Source organism: Leopardus geoffroyi, chromosome D3 (assembly GCF_018350155.1).
Source record: "Leopardus geoffroyi isolate Oge1 chromosome D3, O.geoffroyi_Oge1_pat1.0, whole genome shotgun sequence".
In the NCBI taxonomy this organism is placed as follows: domain Eukaryota; kingdom Metazoa; phylum Chordata; class Mammalia; order Carnivora; family Felidae; genus Leopardus; species Leopardus geoffroyi.
Genome location: NC_059339.1, coordinates 48,216,548 through 48,242,958, shown reverse-complemented (window position 1 = coordinate 48,242,958; position 26,411 = coordinate 48,216,548). Strand labels below are relative to the sequence as shown.

At 40.6% G+C, this 26,411-nt stretch overlaps 1 pseudogene; it reads right to left on the bottom strand.

The window, feature by feature from the left end:
• Positions 1-1,480: 1,480 nt before the first annotated feature.
• LOC123588416 lies at positions 1,481-13,241 on the bottom strand (annotated as a pseudogene).
• Between the last annotated feature and the right edge of the window lie 13,170 nt (positions 13,242-26,411).

Here is a 26,411-nt window from a genome sequence, read left to right as displayed (position 1 = left end):
TGAAATTAAATGCAAATCAAACAATAACGAAGGGTTTTGAAGGGAATAATAAAGATAAGAGCATAAATAAATGAAATAAGAACAACAAAATAAAAGGATCACCAAAAAGAACCAAATATCTTTTTGAAAAATAATAAAAGCTATAAATTGACCAAAAAAAAAAAAAAAAAAGGCACAAGTATACAGTTTTAGAAAGAGGAAGAGGAATGTGGCTACAAATGTGCTATATATTCCAAATATTTGCTAAAAGTGTACCATAAAAGGGCTGTTTAGCAAGCCTGGTTTGAACTTCTTACATCTGACATTAATATCACAAAATATAAATAGGTGTGACATAGGATGTGGTCTCTGACACCTTTAGGAATCATGACTAGATTTAGGAATCAAACAATTGTTTAATCACTATAGGCCATTTATGAATTTTCTCATTGCCCAAAGGGAGTCACTGTCAGCTCCCTGAAGGCAGGGACTTTGTTTTTGTCTACTGCTGGTCATTTAGTACCTGGAATAATTTCTAATATGTAATGGATGGGAGTTTCATAAGTATTGGTTGAAAGAGGGTATTGTCAATGTTGGTTATGAATTGGGATGTATGCAGAAATTTAGAATTCATGCATTGTAAATGAGGTAATAAAACAGGTGGATTAAAAGCCAGGGCCTTAACACAGTGCCTATAACACACTGTCTGTGATGCCTTCTCCACTGTTCACAGTCCTGGCTTATCCTGAGGTATCTGGCTACAAACCCTGGCCTGACCTCTGGTGAGGTTATTTATAGTCTGTCTGTATCAGACTCACATTCCCCTGGAGGTGCCATGTACTGTACTGTATATGAACGCATCTGGTCCTAGGAGTTTTGGATAAGGGAACATGAACCTGTGTAAATACCTATCCTTGAGCCATATAATAGAAGGATGCATTTCATTTTTAAATAGGCCTGGTCGTACTGGTGATTTATTAATGAATTATAGCATCACAATCTTATAAATGGTTATAAATTGGTAAGCACAGTGATTTTCTTCTGTTTCCCCTTGTTAATAATAATAAAGTCTCCTTGGAGGAGTATATTCTTGTGGGAATGCAGATGGAAGAAAAATGGCATTGATGATAGCATTCCTTTAGTTTGGTCTCTGTTATCCTCTGGTCTGTGCCCGGAGCTAAAGAAACCACAGGGTTCTGCAACTTGCTAGGAAAACGTGCTGTTTTGCTCCTGCAGCAGTGTAGCCAACTATATGATACATATAATGACCTTACCATCGTGAGCTTCCTTGGGCCTCTCCTCTTCCCATCTCCTGGCCTTGGCCGTATGCCCATTCTGCCTTCACAATGCTCCTTCTGTTTCCCTGGGTTTGTCCCATTCTCTTCATTACCCTCCCGAACATTCCATCACATTCCAAGTGGCTTTCCTTACTGCATAATATTCACTCAACCATGTTCAAGTTGCCTGTTAAACCTGTTTCTTTTATTAACATTTTCTGGCTTCTTGCATTTCCAAGTTCCTCTCGCAGACAGTTGGCTTACATGAGGGGTGATGGGCTTCTGGCCTGGCATGCTTAGTTAGTAGTAATAACTTCTCTTCTGTGAAAACGAGATAGCAAGAGCTCCTTGGTAAGCATGCGTGGGATCTGTACACTCATCTCCAGGCTGACACATCAATAAGTTTGCCACAAAGGAAGATGAATGAAAATTCATGCTGAAAAGGATAAGAAGCCGTATCATATGACTTGCATTTGGAAACTCAGATATAAAATTATCTTCAAAAAGAAATACTACCTCCTCATTTGAACTGAATATACTGTGTTTCATCTAATCTAAGACCCATTTAGTTCACATTGTAGTGTCACTAAAATAGAAATTTTTTTCCTCTCTTGATAATACATAAAATAATGATGTGTCTTACAATTAACAGTGTTATATACTACACGAATTACAATATAAACGGTTTTAATTTTTTTTTTTTTTTTTGAGAGAGAGAGAGAGAAAGAGAGTATGAGTGGAGGAGAGGGACAGAGGGAGAAGAGAGAATCCTAAGCAGGCTCCACACTCAGCGCGGAGCCTGATGCAGAGCTTGATCTTATGACCCAGGGATCATGACCTGAGCCTAAATCAAGAGTTGGATGCTCAACTGACCCAGCCACCCAGGTGCCCCACAATATAAATATTTTTAAAACTACACCATTTATTTTCATCTTTTTCATTTTCTTAATAGACTAAAGTTTCTTAGAACCTATAATAAGTGAATAAAAAGCCTTAATAGAAAACCCATATCTTAAAAAAAAAAAAAAAAAAAAAAGCATACTACATTATCTGTGCTATCTTTTGTTTAATCATTTGTCCTATTGTAAAAGATTTGGCTTTCCTTATGAAAATGCCTATTATCATCATTGCTGGGGTAAACATCTTTGTATGTATGCTTGTTCACTAAAGAGGCAAGATAGCAGAGTGGTTGAGTACATAGGATTTGGAGTCAGACTGCCTTGTTTTGAGTCTTGGTTCCTTCACTTATGAGTTATGAAAACTTGGGCAATGACTGAACCTCTCTGAGTGGCAGGTGCTGCATCCCCAAACTAGAGATAATAGTATACCTACTTCAGGGTTGTTGTAAGAATTAAATGAGTTAATATATACATTATTCAAACTTCCTAATGTCATTACATACTAATAGAGTAGTGCCTGGCACATAGTAAGTGCTATATAAGTGTAAATTGTTATTATTTGGGATTATTTCTTTAGGATAGATTCCAAAATGGGCATAAACATTTTCTAAGGCTCTGGGTAAATACTGTGACTTTTCTTTCCAATTAGATTATATTAAGTTACACTCCTGGAATGGATTGAGTATATATTATCCCAATTTTGCCAATTTTTAGCATTTTTAAAGATAAATCTTTGCTAATGTCATAGATGAACATGACAGTTTATTCTAATATTTATTTCTTCAGTTATTAGCCTGGTTGAATTGAATATTGGCCATTTGTATTTCCTTATTTTTTAAAAATCTAAGCCTTTATTTATTACTTAATGATTTTAAATGACTTCTTACATATTTGGATAAGTTCAACAGGTAATAAGTTGTACTTTTATACTCTATTTGAATAAGTTATGTAGTGAGTTATACTTTTTTACTAGTCTGTTTTTTTATTTTGGCCTTTTGTTTTTATTTATTTATTTATTAATATTATTATTTTTACATTTTATTTGTTTTTGAAAGAGAGAGAGAGAGAGACAGAGCACAAGTGGGGGAGAGGCAGAGAGATGAAGGAGACACAGAATCCGAAGCAGGCTCCAGGCACCAAGCTGTCAGCACAGAGCCCGATGCGGGGCTCAAACCCACAAACCGTGAGATCATGACCTGAGCTGACGCCAGACACTTAACTGACTGAACCACCCAGGCGCCCCTCATTTTGGCCTTTTATACATACATAATTTTGATTTTGTGTAGGAAATATATTTTGTTGCTTGAAAGCTTGGAAAAATCCTTTTTTTCTTTGTTTTATGATGTTTAGGTTTATTTTTTACAAGTAACTTAATTTGTAATATTTTTCAAATATTTTTCCAGAAGTAGCTATCTAGTTTCCCCAACACATTTATTAATTAATTCGTTCCTCTTAAAATACGTTTTGAAGTAACACATGCTAATTTTAGAACAATTAGAAAATACATAAAAGCTCATAAGGAAGAAAACTAAAATTGTCTATAACTCTACTATTTAGTAATAACCATTACTAATATTTTGAAGTTCTTCCCTCCTTTTTTCCCCTCTGCACGATGTAACGTTGTTATTCTTGCGGTTTCCTTTACTGTATATTAGAGTCTTTGGGGGGGGGGGAGTCTCTTTATCTTGTTTCATTGTTCTATCCTTGCCTTAAACCCCACCACTTTAACTGTTTTAGCTTTACAGTCTGTTTTAATGTCTCACTTCACTACTGTCCTTGAACATGCCGATCACACTTCTGTCTCAAGACCTTTGCTTTTGCTTTTCCCTCAGATAACCACATGGCTCACTCCATACTCATTTCTTTCACTACACAATATCACTTTATTAGTATGGTCTTCTCTTCCACCCATTTTATTTTATTTTATTGTTACTATTTTTAAAAATATAATTTATGGTCAACTTGGCTAACATAGTGTATACAGTGTGCTCTTGGTTTCAGGGGTAGATTCCCATGATTCATTGTTTACATACAACACCCAGTGCTCATACCAACAAGTGCCCTCCTCAATGCCCATCACCCACTTTCCCATCTCTCCCTGCCATCAACCCTCAGTTTGTTCTCTGTATTTAAGGGTTTCTTACGGGTTTGCCTCCATCTCTATTTGAAACTATTTTTCCCCTTCTCTTCTCCCATGGTCTTCTGTCAAGTTTCTCAAGTTCCACATATGAGTGAAAACATATGATATCTGTCTTTCTCTGACTGACTTATTTCACTTAGCATAACACTCTCTGTTTCCACCCACGTTGCTGCAAATGGCAGGATTTCATTCTTTCTCATTGCCAAGTAGTATTCCATCGTATATATAAACCACATCTTCTTTATCCATTCACCAGTTGATGGACATTTAGGCTCTTTCCATAATTTGGCTATTGTTGAAAGCGCTGCTATAAACATTGGGGTACAAGTGCCCCTATGAATCAGCACTCCTGTATCCTTTGGATAAATTCCTAGTAGTGCTATTGCTGGGTCGTAGGGTAGTTCTGTTTTTAATTTTTTGAGGAACTTCCACACTGCTTTCCAGAGTGGCTGCACCAGTTTGCATTCCCACCAATAGTGCAAGAGGATTCCTGTTTCTCCACATCCTCGCCAGCATCTGTTGTTTCCTGAGTTGTTACTTTTAACCACCCTGACCAGTATGAGGTGGTATCTCAATGTGGTTTTGATTTGTATTTCTCTGATGATGAGTGATGTTGAGCATCTTTTCATGTGTCTGTTAGCCATCTGGATGTTTTCTTTGGAAAAGTGTTTATTCATGTCTTCTGCCCATTTCTTCACTGGATTATTTGTTTTTTGGGTGTTACGTTTTGTAAGTTCTTTTTGGATTTTGGATACTAACCTTTTATCCAATATATTATTTGCAAATATCTTCTCCCATTCTTTGGTTTCCTTTTTGTTTTGTTGATTGTTTCCTTTTCAGTGCAGAAGCTTTTTGTGTTGATGCGGTCCCAAAGGTTCATTTTTGCTTTTATTTCCCTTGACTTCAGAGACATAGTGAGTAAGAAGTTGCTGCAGCTGAAGTCAAGGAGGTTTTTGCCTGTTTTCTCCTCTAGGATTTTGATGGTTTCCTGTTTCACATTTAGGTCTTTAATCTGTTTTCCACCCATTTTAAAATAGCAACCTCTTATCCCTGGGTACCTCCTATTCTCCTTCTTTATTTTTATTCCATGTTTATGTCATTAAATCACATACTACATATACTACTTCTCAAAATAAAAGATTCCTTTCAAAATATTACTGCTCATTGACAATGCCTCTGGTCACCCAAGAGATCTGATGGAGATCTACAATGAGATTAATCTTGTTTTCATTCCTGCTAACACAGCATCTGTTCTGCAGCCAATGGATCAAGGAGTAATTTTGACTTTCAAGTCTTATTATTGAAGAAATATATTTTATAAGGCCATAGATGCCATAGACAGTGATTTATGATTCCTTAGATGGATCTGGGCAAGTGAATTGAAAACCTTCTGGAAAGGGTTCACCACTCTAGATGCCATTAAGAACATTCGTGATTCATGATAAGAGGTCAAAATATCAACACTTACAGGAGTTTGGAAGAAGTTAATTCCAACCCTCCCGGATGACTTTGAGGGGTTCAAGACTTCAGTGGAGGAAGTCACTGCAGATGTGGTGGAAATAGCAAGAGAACTAGAATTCGAAGTAGAGCTTGAAGGTGTAACTGAATTGCTACAATCTTATGATAAAATCTGAACCAGTGAAGAGATGCTTCTTGTGAATGAGCACAAGAAGTTATTTCTTAAGACGAAATCTACTCCTGGTGAAGATGCTGTGAAGATCTTTGAAATGACAACAAAGGATTTAGAATATTCCAAAAACTTAGTTGAGAAAGCAGTGGCAGGGTTTGAGAGGATTGACTGCAGTTTGGAAAGAAGTTCTGCTGTGGGTAAAATGCTATCAATTGCATCACATGCTACAAAGAAATCCTTTATGAAAGGAAGAGTCAATTGATGTGGCAAACTTAATTGTCCTATTTTAAGAAATTGCCACAGCCACCCCAACCTTCAACAATCACCACCCTGATCAGTCAGCAGCCGTCAAAACAAAGGAAAAACCCTCACCAGCAAAGATTATAATTTGCTGAAAGCTCAGATGATGGTTAGTTTTTTAAAGCAGTATTTTTAAATCTGTCTTCTCTCTCTCTTTTACAGTGAAATATTAATAGAAGTCTGGGGTAGACTGCTCAATGAGTTTTGGTAAATTCATACAGTTGAGGAGCCATCAACATAATCCAGTTTTAGAACACTTCCGTTACTCCAAAATATTTCTCATACACATTTGTAGATAATGTCTGTTCTTATCCCTGATCCAGCAACCACTGTTCTGCCTCTGTTGCTATAATTTTGCTTTTTCTAGAAATCTCATGTAACTGTAGTCATATAGTATGCTATCTTTTATTTCTAATTTTTTTCATTTGACCTGTTGATTTTGAGATTCCTTCTGGTTGTGCATATCAGTAGTTTTCTCTCTTTTGATTGTTGAGTAGTAAGTATTCTATTGTATGGATATACCACATTTTGCTTTTTAATTCATCAGTTGATGGCCATTTGCATCGTTCCCAGTTGTAGGCACTTATGAATAATGCTGCTATAAGCATGTGTTAACAAAGTCTTTATGTGTCCATTTATTTTCACTTCTTTTTGGTACATATTTTGGAATGAAATTTCTGGGTTCTATGGTAAATGTATTCTTACATTTTTAAGAAACTCCCAAACATGCACAAAGACTTGAGAGAGACCATGAAGGGTTTAAGTTTGAACTAACGTGTTGCTGCTAATAGATGATTGCAAATCTAAATACAGAACCAAGGAGACAGGGTGGGGCTAGAGCTAGAGACTCAAGAGTCATAAAGCACAGGGGTGGTGTTGATGCCATGGAGTGGATGAGATGACCTGAGGAGTTCATGTAATATAAGGAGGACTGAACTCCAGTGACATAAGCATTTGTGAGATCAAGAGCATTAGGGAGACAATGTGAGAAATCAGGAAGTAAGAGAACCAGGAGAAATTATGTCACAGAAACTAAGGGAAGAAAAGTTTATACAGTATGATCTCTGTATCCAAACACACATCTCCAGCCTTTCTGCAGAGGGTGACTAGGTCTCCGGCAGAACCCTTTTAGTCAGGGTATGTTTCAAATAAATACCCCGGGCTGAGGTTCCTGTTAGAGACAGTATTTCTCAAACATAGTCTCCTACTCCGTGGCTGCAGACCACTTCTCCCTGCCTTTCAGATGTACCCTTTCTTCTGGAGTGAGTTAGCCACCAGTCTGCTGTGTTCTCCAAGCCCCAGGAACCTCAGGTGATACATTCATCCCACAGCCGTTGCGAAGGGCATCCTGGGCTTTAAGTGAGGGGAATATGTGTGGGGGTATCACTCACAGTCCTTTGAAAACCTCTCTTCAGAGAAATTTCCATCCTCACATCACTGTAACTTTATACCTTTTGTGCTCTTACATTACGTGTCGAGAAAAAAAGCCTTAGCTACCTCCTTAGCAAAATCCTTTCTAGGTGGGCTAGGACCTTATTTGGAGTGGGTTTTGGACCTCAGCCTAAGGTAAGACTGAAAGGTCCACTTTAGTACACTGGATTTCTAACCACTTGAGAGCGCTCCAAAAACAATTAAAATAAATGTTGAATGCATGGACAGATGATTCCATAAATGATAATTTTCATTCCTTGTGATCGCCTCTTGGGTGTCATTTATACTGTTGGCCACTCCCTGATCCTTGACCGCCTGACTGCCCTCTGCTGCCTCCATTTCTACTTTATCAGCTATTTCTCATCTTTTCCCATGCTTACCTTTTAATGCCTACCCTTTAAATCTTGGTTTCCTCCAGAGTTTCATCCTTACTACCTTCCCTTCCCTTTTTATTAAATATATTTTCCCTGAGAGAATTCCATCCGTATCCCTGGTTTGACTACTACATATATGACTTTCTGTCCTCGACCAGGTTACTCCACTTCACTTTAAACTAATGGTGTGTTGCAGCTGGCTTGTACCAGGTCATGAGAGCCAACTGTTGACTTTTGTACCAGGTCATGAGAGCCAACTGTTGAATTTTGTGAGCCAGTTGCTAAACCCAGCCATTATTAAAATTGCATAAACTTACAATTAAGTTATATTAAGAATAAAGGTAATAAATATTCCTGCTGTTATGCCCAGAATTCGTGATCAAAGACCACCATGGAGCCGAGTCTGATGCAAAAGCAAAAGAGCCTTTATTCGAGGTAGCTCGAGCTCAATCCCCTACCTGCACCGACGCAGCAGTGAGATACCGGAGAGAGAGCGAGTTTCAAAAGCACAAAGGTTTTATAGGGGTCTAGGGGCAGTTGGTGAGATAATGGCTGTGGCATCAGCCGATTGGCTGGGGAAAGGTCGGAGTCCTGTTACGCAGGTCGCCTGGCGTGTTTTGATCTGGAAGTTTGAACGGGTGAGCGGGAGGTTACTCAAGGGGAGGAGGCGTGGTCTGAGGTTTCTGCGATTTTCCCAGGAAGGGGGCATGTCGGGGACATAGTCACTCAAGGTGGAGGACACAGAACAAGATGGAGTCGGCCGGCGTAGGTCCACTCTTTCTTTCACCTGCTAATTTCTAGTATCGATGCTTTTGAGATTTTGTGTGTCTATGGTATCTTTGGAAATCCTTGATAATGGTGTGCTACGGTGCCTCATTTCCAATTCTGCATTTGGCGATGTCATGTTGGTCCCTTGAAAATGGCCACAGTGGGAGTGTTTCCACCATGGACATCAGGAAATGCTGCACCTAGGGGCTCAGTCTATTGTTTTGTTGATTGTCGAGGCTTAAATGACCAAGAAAATGTTAATAATGTAGATTAACCTAGGGGCTCAGTCTAACCACCAAGAAAATGTTAATAATGTAGATTAAGCTTAATAGTGTGTTGCTCTACAGCTGTTAGGTTGTGAGTACACAAAGAATTGAAGGAATATTCTAATAGTCTAAAACTATTATCCAATTTAGCAAAAAAAAAAAAAAAAAAAGTGCTCCTCTCATTGGTGAGCAAGAGAAGTTTTGACTCATGTTTTCAGTGTTTCACTTTCTCTCACTTCCTAAAGTCAACATAAATAACAGCCATATTTATGCCCTGAGTGCACTCATTCACCAGCTGCAATCACGGGTTGCAAGAGTTGGGCAATAGTCAACAAAAACATTCTGCAAGAATTGATTGGTGATTAGAAATTTATGCTAAAGAGTATGCTCTATTATTATTTGTAAATTAGGAACTACACAGCCTCCATATCGGTAAATTGTATAAAACGTATGTACCTATATATGCATGCATTCCCCCTGTCTGCACGAGAGCCAGTTAAATATTTACCATCACATCACTTCTTGAAACCCTCAGTATCAATTGCTTATTAGACATTTTAAGTTTACTATGATAGGCATTGCAGACTTAACATGTCAGAAGTGGAATTCATTTGCCTTCTAATGTCTTTTCCTCTTCTGATACTCTGTATCTTAGAGAGTTACCCTACCCTAGGAGGTAAAAAAAAAAAAAAAAAAAAAAAAAAGTGAAAACAGTGGCTGTAGATTGCTTAAAAGGGAGATAAAGGCTTGGTGGAGTTTTTTTGTTTAGTATAGTTTAGTTGTAAGAAAGAATGATCTTGAACATATTCATATGGGAATGAGACAATGGAGAGGGGAGAATTGGAAGCTCCAGGAAAGAGAAGGAACAGATAACAGGACAGTCTGGGATAAGGAAGCAGAGGGCAGGGTCCAGAGCACATTGGCCTTGGACAGAAGAGAGTCACCTCTTCCACACTGACAGGAGGAAAAGAGATAGGGATCAGGGTGTGTCTTAGGTTGGGTTCTCTGGGAGCAGAGCCTGAGACAGGGATTCTTGTTCAAATGATTTGGGTGAGGGGTGCTCTTAGGAGAAGGAATGAGAGAGGTATGAGAGGGTAGGGGAAGCAGGCTAAGCGAGAGTGTGATCTTGACTGGATACTAACGTCAGCTTACTCACCTTGAGGCCCGGGACTGGCCTTTTCCCCCTGTCCCAGTCACTCATTGGTTGAGGTCTGCTCATCAGAGGAATGGGGCTTAACCTTCCAGACCATGTGGGCTCTGTCTGGCTGAGGGCAATTCTTCAAGGAAGCCAGTAGCTGTGAACTTTAAACAACCAGCCCTTGGAGCAGCTGAAGGACAAGAATACCTGCCACAAAAGGGGATCTGAGTGGGGCACCAAGAGCATCCACTGTAGTGTGGATACATAGGCATAGATGGGGGACAGATGCAAGTGGAGAAGAGACTGTGACAGTTCCTCGTGAGTGGTCTCTCTCTAAAATAGTAATCCAAATTACCTGCTGAGGGTGGGGAGGAATCTGGTGGGCACAGACAGCTTGAGTAGGGTGGGAAGATTTTGAGCAACTGCTATATGTAAGCAGTGGGGGAGGGGCAGCCCTGGGCGGTACTCAGAATCCAGGGACTGTTGGAGACATGGAGCGAGTAGTGACAGCACTTTGCATTGTTACTTACATTCTTCTGCGGTCTCCGTGTGGGAGTGCAAAAGGCAGGTGGTTGGCTTACCCCAGTGTTGACATTTTGCTGGGTAAGTATAATGCAGGCAGAAAAGGGTAAGTAAAAGGCATGAGGATGATGGTGAGAGAGTTACTGAAGGCTCTTACTACCTTTTGGGAAGGCAGAAATGTACACAATAAATTACAGGGGCAAGAGAGTGTGTTCACAGTGCATCGATAGAAGTACAAAGTAGCGGGTAAGATCACAGAAGAGAGTGAAGCGTTTTCTGGGTTGAGGATGCAAATTTCTGTGGCTTCACATAAAGGGGACTGCATTTGAACTGCCTCTTGAAGGGCCAGTGGGAGAAAAAAAGTCTCCTTGGGAGGATATGGAAGGGAAGGGTGTAGAGAAAGCCCGGAAAAAACGCATGAAAGCAATCTGGTTAGAGACTGATGATTTAACAGTATGTGTGCTAAAGCCTGCAACAAGGCACCTGCAGTAAGAAGTCAGAGTGGTTGGCATTGGCTCTTGTTCTTAGCCCCATTCTCAAACAGGAGCAGGCTAAGTTTCTTATACTGGAGGTAAGAGGGTGGCAGTGGGTTTGGATAGAGGCCTGGCTAGGAGAGTAGCTTGCAACGCCATCTTTGGAAGCAGGGAGGCAAAGAGTGTGTTGCCACATCTGGGTACTCTCTTAGACTTATTTCCATGGCTGTGAAATGGGTACCAATTAACAAGGAGATAACTGGATTGTTGGCACTGCCTTTAAAATCTCGGCCAGCTATGAGCCCAGAGTTGCCCCTATTGATGTTTAAACCAGAGTAGACATTGCAACTGGTAGGCAAACCAGACCTCATCCAAACCATATTTGGACCCAGCACCTGACCCAGGACTACTGGCACCTAGCTGCGCCGGCTCCCTTAAACTTTCATTAACTTTATAATAACACATTTTACTCAATCAGTATTTTGGTTTCTGCACATGTGGGATTTTGATGGGGTTTTATCATGTAGAGGTGGTAGGGCGGACAAAGTAAAAAGAGTTGAAAAGGTGTTTTTGAAGACAGAAAGTGAAAATAGTTAAAAAGCTATTTTTTATTGAAAAAATGAAAGTAATACGTATTCTTTATAAATCAAAAAATGTAGTATAAGAAGAAAAATCAAAAGTAACCATCCCCTCAATCCACCAAAAAACCCTTTCTTCCTAGAGATAATCATTAACAGTTTGGTATATAGCTTTTCATGCATACATAAACACATAAGGCACTTACATTTACATATAATGTATTATACACAATATTCTGGTATTTAACCTAATACTTTTCAGTCAAAATATATCTTGGGGTGTTTTAATATGATTAGTGTTGCTTGTTTTCGTAGCTACCTAATATTCCATGGTATTTGAATAAATTCCCCATTGATGAGAATTTAAGTAGGTTCTACTTTTTTATTATAAACAATAGAACAACGAACATCTTACGTATTCTTCTTTTTGTTTGTAATTACTTTAGATCAATTCCTAGAAGAGGGATTATTGGGTCAAAGGGTATGATGGTTTCACGTATCGGTTAACTACCTGATCTACATTGCCAGACTGCCTTCCAAAAATTTGCATAAACTTACTCCCAGTGAACAGTGTAGAATAGTGCTTATTTCTTTACCAACACAGAACATTATCAATATTTCTATACGATGGGTTAGTTTTATATGTATGTAAATATATTAGTATAAATATATTCGCTACAAAAACCTTTATTGTTTCCATTCGGTCTACGGCTTGGGAGAGGGCTCCAAGGTGGTTAAAAAGCTGCCTAGTGGCTGCAGGGAGAAGCTCAGGCACAAGCCGTGCAAAAGGGGGATGCCAGTGGGCCCCCACGAAGGCTGCTGGGCTCCAGAGGCTCCTAGTTGTGCTTGCGGGTGAGCTTTTCCAAGAGGTACTTGTGCAGCCCAGCCTGGAGGCGGCCAGCACGCCGAGGTGAGTCAGGAGGTCGCCATCTTCTCAGTGAGTTTCACTTGTTCACCCAGGAAGTCAGGAAGTGGAACTCCAGGAAGTCACAGAGATCGGGGTCTGCGCGGGCAGAACCCGGAGTATGCAGACCCAAACGGGCGTGGTTCAGGTTCTTCTCCAGAACCAGCGTGGCTTCCATGGCGTCCAGGGTTTTACCCACTCATCTTCCCGTGGCTTCTGCACGTCCTGGAGGAGGGCGTCGCCGCCGCACTGGTTTTGCCTTTTCAAGAGACACTCAGCACAGCACGCTCGCGCTTCTCAGCCAACCAGCGGAGGAAGTGGCTCACGCCCTCCGGCTCAACGCCGTCCTGGTTGAAACAGAAGCCGAGAGAGAGGTAGGTGTAGGAGGCCTGCAGAGGCATGTTGACCAGGTGGTTGACGGCGGCCCTCCACCGCGGTGGAATAATTCTGACGAATCTGGGAGTTCATCGTTGATCGGTATGAGGAGCTAAGCTCCAAATAGGGTGTTGGCTGGTCCCGGAGGCAGAGGGTGGCGGAGGAGATGGCTCAGAAGGTTGAGACCGGAAAGAGGTTAGAGGGTGGCCGGAGGCTGATAGAAGGGGCGTCCGTGGGTCTGTTCTGGCCAAACACTGTAGACAGATCCGCCGGACCGCCAGGTGCACGCCAGGAGCTCCCGGATTAAGGTTACGTTTTAAGAAGTTTTTTTTTTTAAATAGTCATAGTGGTAAAAGGTCAGCTTCCACCAGGAGAGCTGATACTGCAGATGGAAAATACTCTCTGGGTAGTTGAGTTCAAAAGTATGTTTAATAGTTAAGGTTACTGAGGTTCTGTTATAAATTTACTGAGTCAATGAAGATGGTATAGAAATCCTGGGACTGCTGATTTAAGTCCTCATTAGTTTGAAATTCTACCCAAAATTCATGGAGATGGAATTCACCTCTGTCGTTAGAGATGGCAACTTAGTAGAATGTCTTTTATTAAGAGTTTACTTGTGGGGCACCTGGGAGGCTCAGTCGGTTAAGCGTCAGAATCCTGATCTCAGCTAAGGTCTTGATCTCTGGGTCATGAATTAAAGCACCGCCAAAGAGCCTACTTAAAAAAAAAAAAAAAGTTTATTTGTTATATGCAGAAATGACATGATCAGAAACTTTCAGTATGTGGGGAATGCTTCTCAAACCTAAGCTTTCTGTATTACATGGTCATTTAAAAACTATTTAAAAAGAAAAATTTCTTAGATTATTTTATCAGTAAGAGGAGAATAAGTTAATGTCAGCCATTAGAATTATTGTATTTATAAGATATTTTGCTTATGCATACTATGAAAATATACACATAGATGGAAAGGAAATTAAAAACATCATTATTATAACAAAGGTTTTGTTGTGAAAGCTTGTGTTTCTGTATCTCCATCTTGATCTCACTCTCTGGACCATTTTTCCAGACTTTTTTTGATATGTAAGTTTGGAACAAAATGTGATTGGAATTCTTGGGCTCACTCTTCACCCTTCCTTGCATTCACATTCTTGCTAGATCCTCATGACATGGATGGAGTGACTTTCCTGCTCCTTGACTTTGGGCTTGTCAATATTCCTTGCATTGGCGAAGAGAATGGAAGTTTTAGTTTTCAGTCTAGAACCTAGAGGTGAGCACGGCTTGGCTAGCTGACTGGGTCAAGGAAGATGGGAGACATGAGCAGATTCAGTGTCGTATGTGAGGCAGAATCACACCGAACGATTGATAGAACCATGAGAACAAGGGCTTATTGTCGTATGCCACTAGTTTTTATGGTTGTTATGCAGCATCGTTTTGGCAATAGCTAACTGGTATACATTTTTTTTTTTTTTTATGTTCTTAGTGCTCCTGTAATATTTCCACTGATTTTTAAGTTCAGTACTTAAAGTACTAAAAAGTACTTACCTCTAATATGTTTTGAATTTGATGCTTATGATCTTATGATCTTTATTTTGTACGAGGATTTCTTAGTCAAGTCACAGCCCAAGAGAAAATTCACCCAACTTTTTTCCCCTCATAAACTCATAAATATAAAAAAGCAAACTCAATTTTACTTTCCTCAAATCCCTATTTAATTCTAAATAAACCTTGCCTGTTCTTTTAAAGTTTTTGCCAGGGTCACAACAATGAGAAATGATATCAAAGTTCTTTAAATGTTTACTTTTTGCATTCCGTTTTCAGAATTCTCTTCATGTCAAGCAGGTCTGAAAAGTTAAAAATAACTACCTCCAGAGATTTCTTCTTGGGCTGTATTCTTCCTTGGGAACCTCTAAGCTTTTCCCATCCAAACTGGGTCATCATCCTTGCCTAATTTAAAAATCTCCCAGATCCAATGCTCTACAAAAATCAATGAGATCTTTCCCACCAGATAATCCCTGCAGCCACACGTTATATTCTCTGGTCTGATTCTGCATGAGTTTGATTTTATGTACTCTATTGTAATAATTTATTAACTTGATAAAATCTGCTGACTCCTCATGGAAAATATTCTGTTTATATTTTATATTTCCTGTGGCTTTCTTTCCATAGCTTTTATTATTGAGTATTTACATGAGAATAGGGCCTTTGTTTTTTAAAAGTTCATCTGTGCCTGCTGTTTCTTGTCTCCCCTGAAGTCAACAGCCCTCTGTTTGTGACATACATCGTGCTTTTCATATTGAAAGCACTCAGTGAATCCCGAATAATTAATCTTCCTACCATGTCTCTGAATTACCTACCTGGGTGAGTTGAATCAGCCCCATTTTACAGCAGGACAACACACAGAGAGATACAAGGTAGTCATTTGATCATGTCCGAATTCAAGTGTAAAGCCCTTCTATCTCTTGTACTAGATGAAACCCCTCTCCTTGCTTACAGTTAGTTCTGCTGGGTTATTATCATGTGTATCTTATTATGCTTACTGTTTCTCTGCACATTTCCGAAGGAAAGATATGTCAGTGGGAAGGGAAAGGTGAACACTCAGTGATGAAACTTCACAAATAGTCATTCCAGATAATTCTCAGGGGAGTGGTTGCTGGATCATCTGTTGGTAAAGTTGAGGCAGTAGCCTTGTATAGTAACACCATGTTTGCATGGACTGAGGGACAAGTTCTAATTTTGAACTCTCCTTATACATTGTCTGTTCGTTGTCAAAGACCGCAACTTTGGGGTCAACTGACAAATAGCAAAATGAATCCTGAATAGAAGATCCAGCATATTCACATTAGCTATTAAATTAGCTTGACTTATTCAGATTCTTTTGATTGTTAAGCCCAGATAACATCAAGAATTTGCTTACTGATTGGCGATCAACAGCTGTGATGATTAAAACAAAAAATTTAAAAATCTGTGGTGCAGTTTTAAATATATATATATATATATATATATATATATATATATATATATATATATACATATTTTTTTTTTTTTCCTTCAGAAAAAGAGAGGTCATGCAGTTCTTACAGATTAGTGTTCCAAACCAGGGGTAGTAGGGTGGGAGTGTCCCACACTTTCCTGCCTTCTGAGATGTCCGCCACTCTACAACTTTCCATTCCTCTTTGCTGCCTTGATATATTCCTGTTAAGATGTTTCAGGAACCTCAAATGCATCAATCTCTCTCTCTCAACCCATCCTTTTCTTTTGAATCCACATTGTATTTTCTTGAAGCTCTCTTACGTGAGCCTACTGCTTTATCCTCCCACTAGATTATAAACTTCTTGGGGACAAGGACTAAAATTAATTCATTTTTATATTCTCTGAAGGTTTAGGATTCCAGTGATATTCTTCTTTTCTTACTATTTGAATAGTGTTCAATTCTACACTATAGTAACTACTGAAATGTAATACTTAACAGATATATATATATCTGTATCTCCCCTTCCCCATTTGGGTTAGACTTGGAAGGAGAACCTACTCTCAGAAGTAAACACCACGCGGAAAAACAAACGTTAACAAATACTTTGTTATAGTTGTTATTAGGAGCTTATCTAAATCAAATCCAGGATCACAGTTTTGGTGAATTTCACAGTTTTTGTAGCATTCATAAAGGGAAACTCCAAAATCTCTTAGTTACAGTTTTCAAAATCACGGACTACAAATGGAAGCTCTGTTTGTGTGTCATCTGTAAGAAAAAAACCACGATGGGCTACAGATAGGAGGAGAGCATGTTTTCATATGTCCTCAAGAATTAATTCCACTGCTATTCACCAACCTTTAGGAATGTGGAAATAATATGCCTGTTGGCTATTTGTGTTAGAACAGATGTAGCATTAATCGGTCTAGCTAACAGTACCAGGTCTGCAGTTGGCCATTGTAAGACTTTAAAGTTATTCTCCTAAAACGAGAATCATAAGAAAGTCCTCCAAATCGCATTGTTAGTAGGCCCAAACATTGTCATTGTCTCCTACTTACTCAGGTTTCCCCTCTCGTGAATCATTTTTACCTTCTCCCAGGAGACACAGGGTCACCTCTCTCCATAGGTTGCCCTTCCTGGAAGGCAGTTTCCTGTCCATTGCATCAGTGGCTTTTGGAAAGAATGTTGCCCCTGACCTGGGCAGCTAGTCCTTCAGCTGTTCTTTCAGAACCAGGAGCCTCTGTCCCTGGTGAGACTAGGCAGCAGCAGGTTGCCCTCCTGAATTTCAGGGAACACAAGGTGACCCCTGTTAGCTGTGGTATTTGAAGCCATATACCCTCTAAATCTTTTCTTCTTCCCCTGCCCTTTTCCTCCTAACATAAAAATGGAGGTAGATTATTTCAGTAAATATTCTTGATACCTTCCAAATTTGAGCTACACAAGGGTAGCTATTAAATGTTGGATGGGAATGACATCTACAGCTCACAAAATGGATTGAGGAGACTAAGAGCTTTATACCATAAAACACAATGTTAATGGCATTTGACTTAGAGGGAGATGACCTCTGCTTGAGTCCTAGCCTCAACATTTTCAGACCAATTCCATCCAATAGCCAGTAAATATAAATCTTGGATATGTGAACAGCTCTTCTGTTTTGTGGGAATTGTCTAGATCTCTCCTTGCTAGGTTTACGTCCACATGCTCCCAAGCATCCTGTTTTCCTGTCTTGTTCCTCTCTTAACTCTCGGCATTCTGTAAAACCTAGGTTCAAATTCACTTCACTCTTAGCCTCTTTTAACCAAGTTGTTCAGCCCAGCACCAGCCCTTGGTGAGCGAGTGTCACTCAAGGCACTATGAGCAGGGGAGATACATATCCCTCCTCAGAACCTCAGGTTTCCACGTGTATAGAATAGAGCAGATAATCTGTCTTATATGGTTTTATGACCTTAAAGCACCATGTTAGCTCAATTTTATTCAACAAACTTATTGAGCACAGCTAGGGCACTAGGGTCTACTGATGAATAAGTTACGTTCTGTTGAAGGCAAATGAGAATCGAGGCTCATGGAGAAAGAGAGAAGTAGGGGGATTGCCCAGTGGAGTAGCAGTTTATCAGCATGGGGAGGAGAGAAGGCTTCCAAAAGAGCACACTTGAACTGAGCACAATTCTGGAGCCAGACAGCTGAGGGAACAGGTTTAGAACCTTCTATGCAAAGGAAGCAGAGAGGTATTAAGAAGCATTAGTAGTTCTTAGCGACTGGGATAACGAAAATAGCTTCCATTTATTGAGCAGCTACTAATTCAGTTCTGGACTCTCCTAGATTCAGAATAAGATGTTTTACATACTTAACTCGTAATCTACTACAGCCTGTGTTCCAGAGAGTAGGCAACTTAATTCATTTACTGTTGAACCCTAGTGGCTAGCATAGCACCTGACACCTTTCATTTGTAGAATGATTAAACGAGCCCTTACGGCAGTTCTTAAAGATAAACATTGTTATTAGATGAAAAATATGTCCATTTTACATTTAAGAAAGTTAAGGCTTAGAGAGTTTAAGTCATTTGTCCACGGTCACACAAGCCCAGGTTTATTCTTCCCCTAACGCCTCTGCTTCCTACTCTGGCCTGCTGACCGCTGTCACATGCAGGTACTTTAAGAGTGAGAGGAAGGTCCAAGGTTTTTAATTCAGTCGACTAAGCAGATGGCGATGCCCTTCCGTGAGAGGGAACATGGAAATGAGCAGGTCAGTTCTGGGTGGGTGGCGTTTGAGAGGCTATGAGGCATCAAGTGGAGATGGTAAGTCAATGAGAAGAAATCACAGTGTGAAATTTGGAGGCAAGAGCTGAGCTGGGGGCAGGTATTAGGGAATTACCAGTTGTAAATGGTAGGTTGAGCCCCAAGGCCTCAGCCTCTAATGGCTAAGCACAGGGAGCTGATGGGGGGGGGGGTGCAGCCAGAGAGCCGAGACAGCGAAGCAGGCAACTCTCAAGTAGAATGAGCGGTGGGTCCCAGCGAAGGTGGCATGCTGGCGGGGAGAGAAAAGAAGAAAACGGAGGAAAGAAGAGGAAAGAAGGGGAAGGGTGGGAGGGAAGAAAGCAGAAAGAAAAGGAGGGAGGAAAGGGAAGGAGAGAGAGAGACATGAGACCTTACCCTTTTGGATTTAGCGATTGAGCGGGAAGAATTTCAGCCTTGTGTGGCTGAGTGGGGTCAGAATTTAGGCTGCGGGAGTTGACGAGTGAGCCTGTTGAGGAGGTAAAGGCGAAGACTAGTCACTTGAGAAGCTTGACTAATTACTTCCAGTAAGTGTTGAGTTCAGGAAATGCACTTCCCCCTACTTGCAACCTTCTTAGAGATGAAAGCAGGTTAACGGGAATATCAAGCAGAGACTCCATCCCAGTGAGACAGAGTTGAGGGCTGATGTGCATCTGGGACATTACACCGGCAGGGTGGTTGAGAGTGTGTTTATATGCACATTGTTGATGGATTTGTATTCATTTGGTTATTCAGCACATATTTACAGAGCGTATCTCCTGTGCTACGCACTGTTCTAGGAACTAGGGACACAGGAGTAAACAAAAGAGATAAAAATGCAATCTCTTTCCTCATGGTGCCTGTGTCCTAGCAGGGTGTGTATGTGTGTGCACGCACACAGTGGCTCTGGAGACAAAGGAAACAGAAAAGGAGGGTGGGGGTTTGGAGGTGGGGGGGGGGGTGCAATTTTAAATAGGCCGTCAGGGAGATCCTTCCTCAGAAGGTGGCAACTGAGGGACCTGAAAGAGGTGAGGGAGTGGGGCCATGGTGACCTCTGCTGGAAGAGTACTTCAGGCAGAGGGAACATAATCATATAAGCAGCTCAGGATTTTTTCTCTAACATTAGCCTTCCCCTTTCTCCTTGAGTCACTTTGTAAAACCAACGCCGCGTGGTAAGAGTGTGAAGCACTCTAAAGAGAAATAGTTCTAGGGGCGTCTGGGTGACTCCGTCAAGTGTCCGGCTCTCGATTTCGGCTCAGGTCACGATCTCATGGTTTGTGAGTTCGAGCCCCGTGTCAGGTTCCGTGCTGACAATGCAGAGAACCTACTTAGGATTCTTTCCCTCCTCTCTCTCTCTGCCCCTCCCCTGCTCTTGCTTGATCTCTCGAAAGAAAGAAAGAAAGAAAGAAAGAAAGAAAGAAAGAAAGAAAGAAAGAAAGAAAGAGTTCTCCTGAGAGGAACTTGTAACTGGGGCCACTTAGTCATTGCTTCCCCTAGTCAAGTATACGGGCCCTTTGGGTTGTGGGACAACTGACCAAGAGAGAAAGGCCTAGTCACTCTGAGAGGTTCGGATAGCAACTGTAGAGAGTGGGGAAATTTAAAATATCAATTTTTCCTTCTACTTTTATGTGTAAATGGACAATTATGTTTCACTAACTGTAAATGAGTTCATTTTGCCTTTGCTTGGATCCAGCTTATGAGAGAAATGTTACAAATCATCCTTTTGTATTTGCTAAATCTGGACCTAATTCCACTTTTCAAGAAACCGTGTTTACAGAAATAAGGCCACATGGAAATGAACAAATAATGAAAAATGGAATATAACAAACCCCTGAAGTCCTAGAGAATTAAAACTCTGCCAGAATTATTTATAAAATGTGTACCAGCATCCAAAAGTATTTACATTTGCTCCGTGGCTTATAAAATCTGGTGCAGTCCAAACATACTTGGTCGTTCCAAGAGACCCGAAACATGTTTCTGAAATCCTGTGCCCAACTCCAGTGCAAAGCAAAGAGCCCCATATGGTGGGATCGTAATCTTGACATGCAAAATTCTATGTAACTAGAGATCTTCAGGATCACTCAGAATAGAAGTTGCATTCTGCATGTAACTCCGGGCTGCTCCCCAGTAAGTCTATATAGATGAATATCCAAATTCCTATGACTCCCTGAAGTTGGTGCAGTACAGGGAGTCGGGAATCCTGAATCTGTGGTTGCTGGGGGTGAAAGGGTCTGGACTGCACAAAGATCAACCTGGGGAAAAATGAATGAAGATCATAAGGCCCTTTGAAACAGAAGGGGGTATCTCAACACCAAACAGTCAAGTGATTTATCAATGTTTGAGCAATGTAGAATCCAGACCACGCTTGCAAAGCTCCCCAGTACGGAGCAGCGTCGGGAGGGATAGCAGTGTTGCCGGGGGGTTTTGTTGCACGTCCTCCTCGGCGCATTTCTTGCTTCCATGACCGATTCAGATGGTGGAGACACAGTGCTCTCCATCCGCACCTCTTTGAAACAAGAATCTCACATTCAAGCGTCCCCTTTAAAATGGTGGCTACAAGAGCCAACTCTTGCTGCTAGCACAAGGTCTCACAAGGCTGTTAATCATCAAGTACTGATAGCTACTGTTCTGCGCTGGATGAATACCAATTAGAGAGACGGGGACGACCTGAGGAATGGAGAAGGGAGAGCAGTGGGGGACTGGCTTTGTTGTTTTGGGGAGGGGTTGCCAAAAAAATATTACCTGGGGCGCAGTGCTCTTCTCGCCAACCCTGAGGGGTGACTGATGAAAACGGCAGACTCATTTACAAAGTATAAAGTAGGGGATATATCGGGGGCATAGTATTATTATTAATAGGGTTTGCTTTTCTAGATAATGATACCTGAATCTTCGTGTTTTCCGTTTTAGAATCAGACAGCATTTGTCTAAACTTGATCATTCTGTCTGTGTTTTCTCTTACGGTATCTCCTAAAAGAGGTTGTGTGAAGCTCCAGGGAAACTTAGAAAGAGAGGCTCTGGAAACCAAAAACTTACCATCTGCAAAAGAGAGGAATTTACCATGGAACATTTTAGGAAAATGAAATGAAACGTTCTTCCAAGTTGAAGAGCATCGCAGCTGGAAAAAACAGTCCAAATTGGAGCAGGTAGCTTAAGCCGGTAGGGCTTTCATCAAAATGAGGTTTTGCTTGCTCATGTCCATCTCTCTCCTGAGCCAGTGCCTTACAACTCAGCCTGGAGACTTGCTGTCTTGAGTGCCCCCTGCTGTGCCTTACGCCTGTCCTCACCTGGTACCAGAAGTCTTTCAGCACCTTGGGATGCATCGTGGGCACAGTGACTCTCACTACGACCAGGAGGTTTTATGACTGGCTGCTATATCCGAAGCAAACGTGTTGAGGACCAACTACCTGCCTGGGAATCGGGAAGGAAAAACATATTTCCCCCTAGTTTATTTGAGAGTTGTCTTCCACCGTCCCAGAGTGCTGAGAGCACAGCGTGGAGCTGTTCAGAGAACTTGATGAGGTCCCACAGTGCTGAGCCCATAGAGTTTCAAGAGGCTGGGAAATTGTTACCATTGGAGTTAGTTTGAAAAGTGGTCCATGTGGGGGGAGGACAGAAATTAAAATGAGATGCCTAAGAAACATATTAACTAAAATTATGTTTGATTTGCCATCAATTGCTCTCTCTTCTAGATGCTTGGGAGAGTGCCTCCATGGGGAGCTGAAAAGCGTTCAAGGCCTCTTCTAAATTGATGGTTCTCCCAGGGCTGATGGAAGAGTTTAGGAGTAGGGAGAGCCATGGAGACCTTTCAATTAGCCGGGAGGCCCTTGTGTTGGATTTGAGAAGAAATCAGAAAAAGATCATTAGGCTGTAAGAGTTGTTCCTTTGTTCCTTTGTTCCTTGCATCTAGCAGGCGCTGAAAAGCTATAGATTGAATAAAGGAATGTTTATTCTAACATACTAAAATAATATGCTATTTGAAACCAAGTAGTGGATCTAGCCAGAATTTGTTTCTTAGATTATTATTCTATGACAAGGAACACTTCACTCTGTGTGAAAATAGAGTTAAAAGACAGCTTTGCAGAAATTTCCCTTGGATTTGAGCTTATTGGCTCATTATTTGCTCAAGTGATTCATGATCTAGAGATCGTGGAAGTCATAGCAATACTGAAATTGCCAAGTAGAAATAAAAGCAAACCCTATGTAGCACGTCTTAGATTGAACATAATCATTGAGGTAGCTGACAAATGAGTATATTTTGGGGAGGGGAAGAATCTACAGAGGTTGCCTTGAGTATAAAGCAGACCTCAGCCTTTTGGTTGATACACTAGTTACCATAGTGATTGATTGAACTTTGCTATAATTAAATCTTTTTGTATTTGTATAAATATGATGTAGTGGACCTTCTGTAGCTACGTTTGTGTTTGTGTTTTTCCTTTTTCTAAAAGATCACTAGAGGGTATATGCCCTCAGGTACTGATGTCCTTTGCAACCTTCCAACAAAATCATAGAGAATGGGGAACAGTGTTCTATCCTGTTGATGGGGTAAGGTGAGAAAGTGGGAGCCTGAGAAGGCCATGGAAGAAGGCTTGTGGAATCATTCTGGAGGACACACTCTGGAGGGGCCATATATGTAAAGAACAAATGCTACTTCACAAAGAATTTCTTTTTGCATAAAGATTATGTGATCAAAACCAGTTAAACCCAGACAAATGAAGGGGTGCTTGGCTGGATCCGTTGGAGGAGTGTGCAACTCTTGATCTCAGGGTCGTGAGTTTGAGACCCACGCTGGGTATAGAGATTACTTAAAAAAAAAAAAAAAAAACAAACCCACAAAACCTAACCAAACCAAACCAAAACAAAATCCCAGACAAATGAAGAAGAAAAACAGAGTGATATCAAGAAGAAAAACTGGAAGAACATAAAACTTCATAAACTTAGGCTGCCAAGTTGCAGCAGATTGTGAGATCGGGGAAGACATATGTCAGGTGTAGGGAGAAAAGTGATCCATCCTAACAGCAATTCCGGTGCCTAAAGATTAGTCTAAGGACTAACTTGAAAATGTATAGCATCAATATCTTGTCACCGTGTCTGTGAGGGGCTCAGTGAAATCAGCTCTTCTGGAAAGAAGAGAGGGGATTCAATCCTCTAGACCGGTGGTATCTGCACAGAATTCTTGGAAGCTGCCCAAATGGAGTGTGACTTTTGGGAGATCAGCCAAATTGTGAAAGCCAAGGCAGTGATTGACAAGTGGGAAATAGACAAATTGTCCTGGGACTAAGAGGCTTTGTGAATTTGAGCAGCCTTGGGTGCCTGAAAACAGGAAGCCAAGAGTCTGGATCAGTGGTTCTCAAACTTAAATGTGTGAATGAATCAGCTGGGGATCTTGGTAAAACATAGATTCTGATAGAGTAGGCCTTGGGTGAGCCTAGGATTCTGCATTTCCAGCAAACTCCCAGACTGTACTCAGGACACCATTTCAAAGAACATTCCATAAGTAGCCAAGGGTCCAGACCATTATGTCTTAGTTTGGGCAACTTACACTGTTGTTGAAGAGGAGTTTTTAGCATAGTGGTATGTCTGAGATTATATGTTTAATTTTATTAGGTAAGTTAGTTAACATGTTTTTAATTGTTAATATTCTAAATAGATTAGATTTTAGTTGCTTAAGCTGCCTTTGGTGACAAGTATTGTATCAATGTCCTATTCTCACATTACTGACAGTTTGTAGTTTTGGTTGTTGGGATTGGATCGTCTCTCTCCAGATGGTATTATGCAGAGAAAACTCGAGAAGTGACATTACCTTCATCTATTTCTAACTGCAACAGAATGTACCAGGACTCGTTTCTTCCCCTTTCTCTTGATTTCTTTTCTTTTTTCTTTTCTTTTCTTTTCTTTTTTTTTTCTTTCCCACTACTGAGTCCCTGGATCTCAGCCAAATCCCTGGAAATAATCCAGACCTACACATTTCTCTTGCCCATTACAAGTGAAACAGTAGTAGCAAAATAGAAATCGCTCTATTTACTAAAACATTTTCCCCCTACAATTTAAGATTACAGCTGGCATGCCAAATCAATATTAGGGACATGTTTAATACACTTCTGTATTTTGGGGGTGGGGAATAGAAATAACACCTTTTATTTCAGAATCAGTTTGAAGGGAGCTGACTTCATCCGCTGAATAGAGATCTCAGCCCATAATCTTGGGTTCCTGAGCACATAGCACCAGTTTAGCTTCTAATTTACTCTCGGGTGACTTAATGGTATTGCTTAATTATAACAGTTGCAGATTCCATCCTCCAAAATATATCACAGGCAGCCAAACATCTGCAGGGTTTTGTAGCAGGGTGGATGCCAAAATGAAATGCTCATTTTTTGTATTATTTTGCTTTTATTAGTTTTTAATACATATACGTAATAAACAAGATGAGCAAGACAGCACTTACATATGCACCAATGGTAATCAAATGTAAGATATTAAGTTGCAAAAATGCCCATTCTATGGAAAGGAATATGCTCCTCGGGAGAATCTGGGCTGTGACAGGGGACACTTTAAAATAACATTAACTTTTCAGTGGTGGAAAAGGAGTAAGAAAACTTCTCAACATGGGAAGTGCAGATCAGAGCTAGGAAAAAACCCCTGCAGAATGCACTGAACGCCAGCAAGAAATTTTGTTTTTCTGGGAAGAGGAGAGCTAAGTGCTGACTCATTGAAACACCTCCATTACTTGATACTGCGTCTTCAAAACAGGTTCTAGAAATGCGAACTGCTGTCAACAATCTAAGAAAGTTAGAAACGAGGTTAGCCCGAGTTTGTCTCAAGCTTGTGAGTGACAAATAATAATGAAAATAATCTTTTTGTTTTTCAGTAAGAGAAACGATGTTTTCAAGATAAGAACAGAATACACGAGTGTCATTTCTAGAAATTAAATTTACGTCTTCTTTGGCAAAGTAATGAATGATATGATTTTACACATAACAATAGTTTGGGAAAATATTTTAGAGCTAGTTTTTCTTTCTTTTGTTGTACAAACATAGTCCCCATCGTTAATGAAACTAGATGTATGTATTTCTAAACCGGATGGGTTTTAAAAGAGAAGAGTGTTCTTTAAAGAAAAAAATGCTTATTTTTATTTATTTTTTTAAGAGAGTATTCTTTACCACAATGCCTTCAAAACGTCCTAACCAACAAAACTTCCAACTTCACCAATGACTCATCTCCCTTGTGCAGGAGTATTTGTGTAAATTAAAGAAAAAAAAAAAAAGGAAGAAAGAAAAGTACAAAATATAAAAAAAAAATGGCCAATTAAAAACATTGCTTCTGTATATGCTCAGCAGGGATCTGGTAAAAATTAAGCTGGGGCTAATGAAGCTCTAAGCCCCTGCCTAACGCCACAGAGGGAGGAAGGCTGAATATTGCCTGCTATGAGGCAAACTGCTTAAGGAGCTTCGTGAAGGTCTCACTGAAACCAACTTAGCAAACGTTCCCGGCCCCCAGCCTTTATGAAGATCATCTCCAAGCAGATAATATTGCCGCCGCCGCGGACCCAGGTGCGACTCCCGCGCATGCTTACCGCGTAGTCAGCCTCTGTGAGGTGTTCACGCGAGAGCCCAGGGAGCCTGCTAAGTGGGTCTTCTTGAAC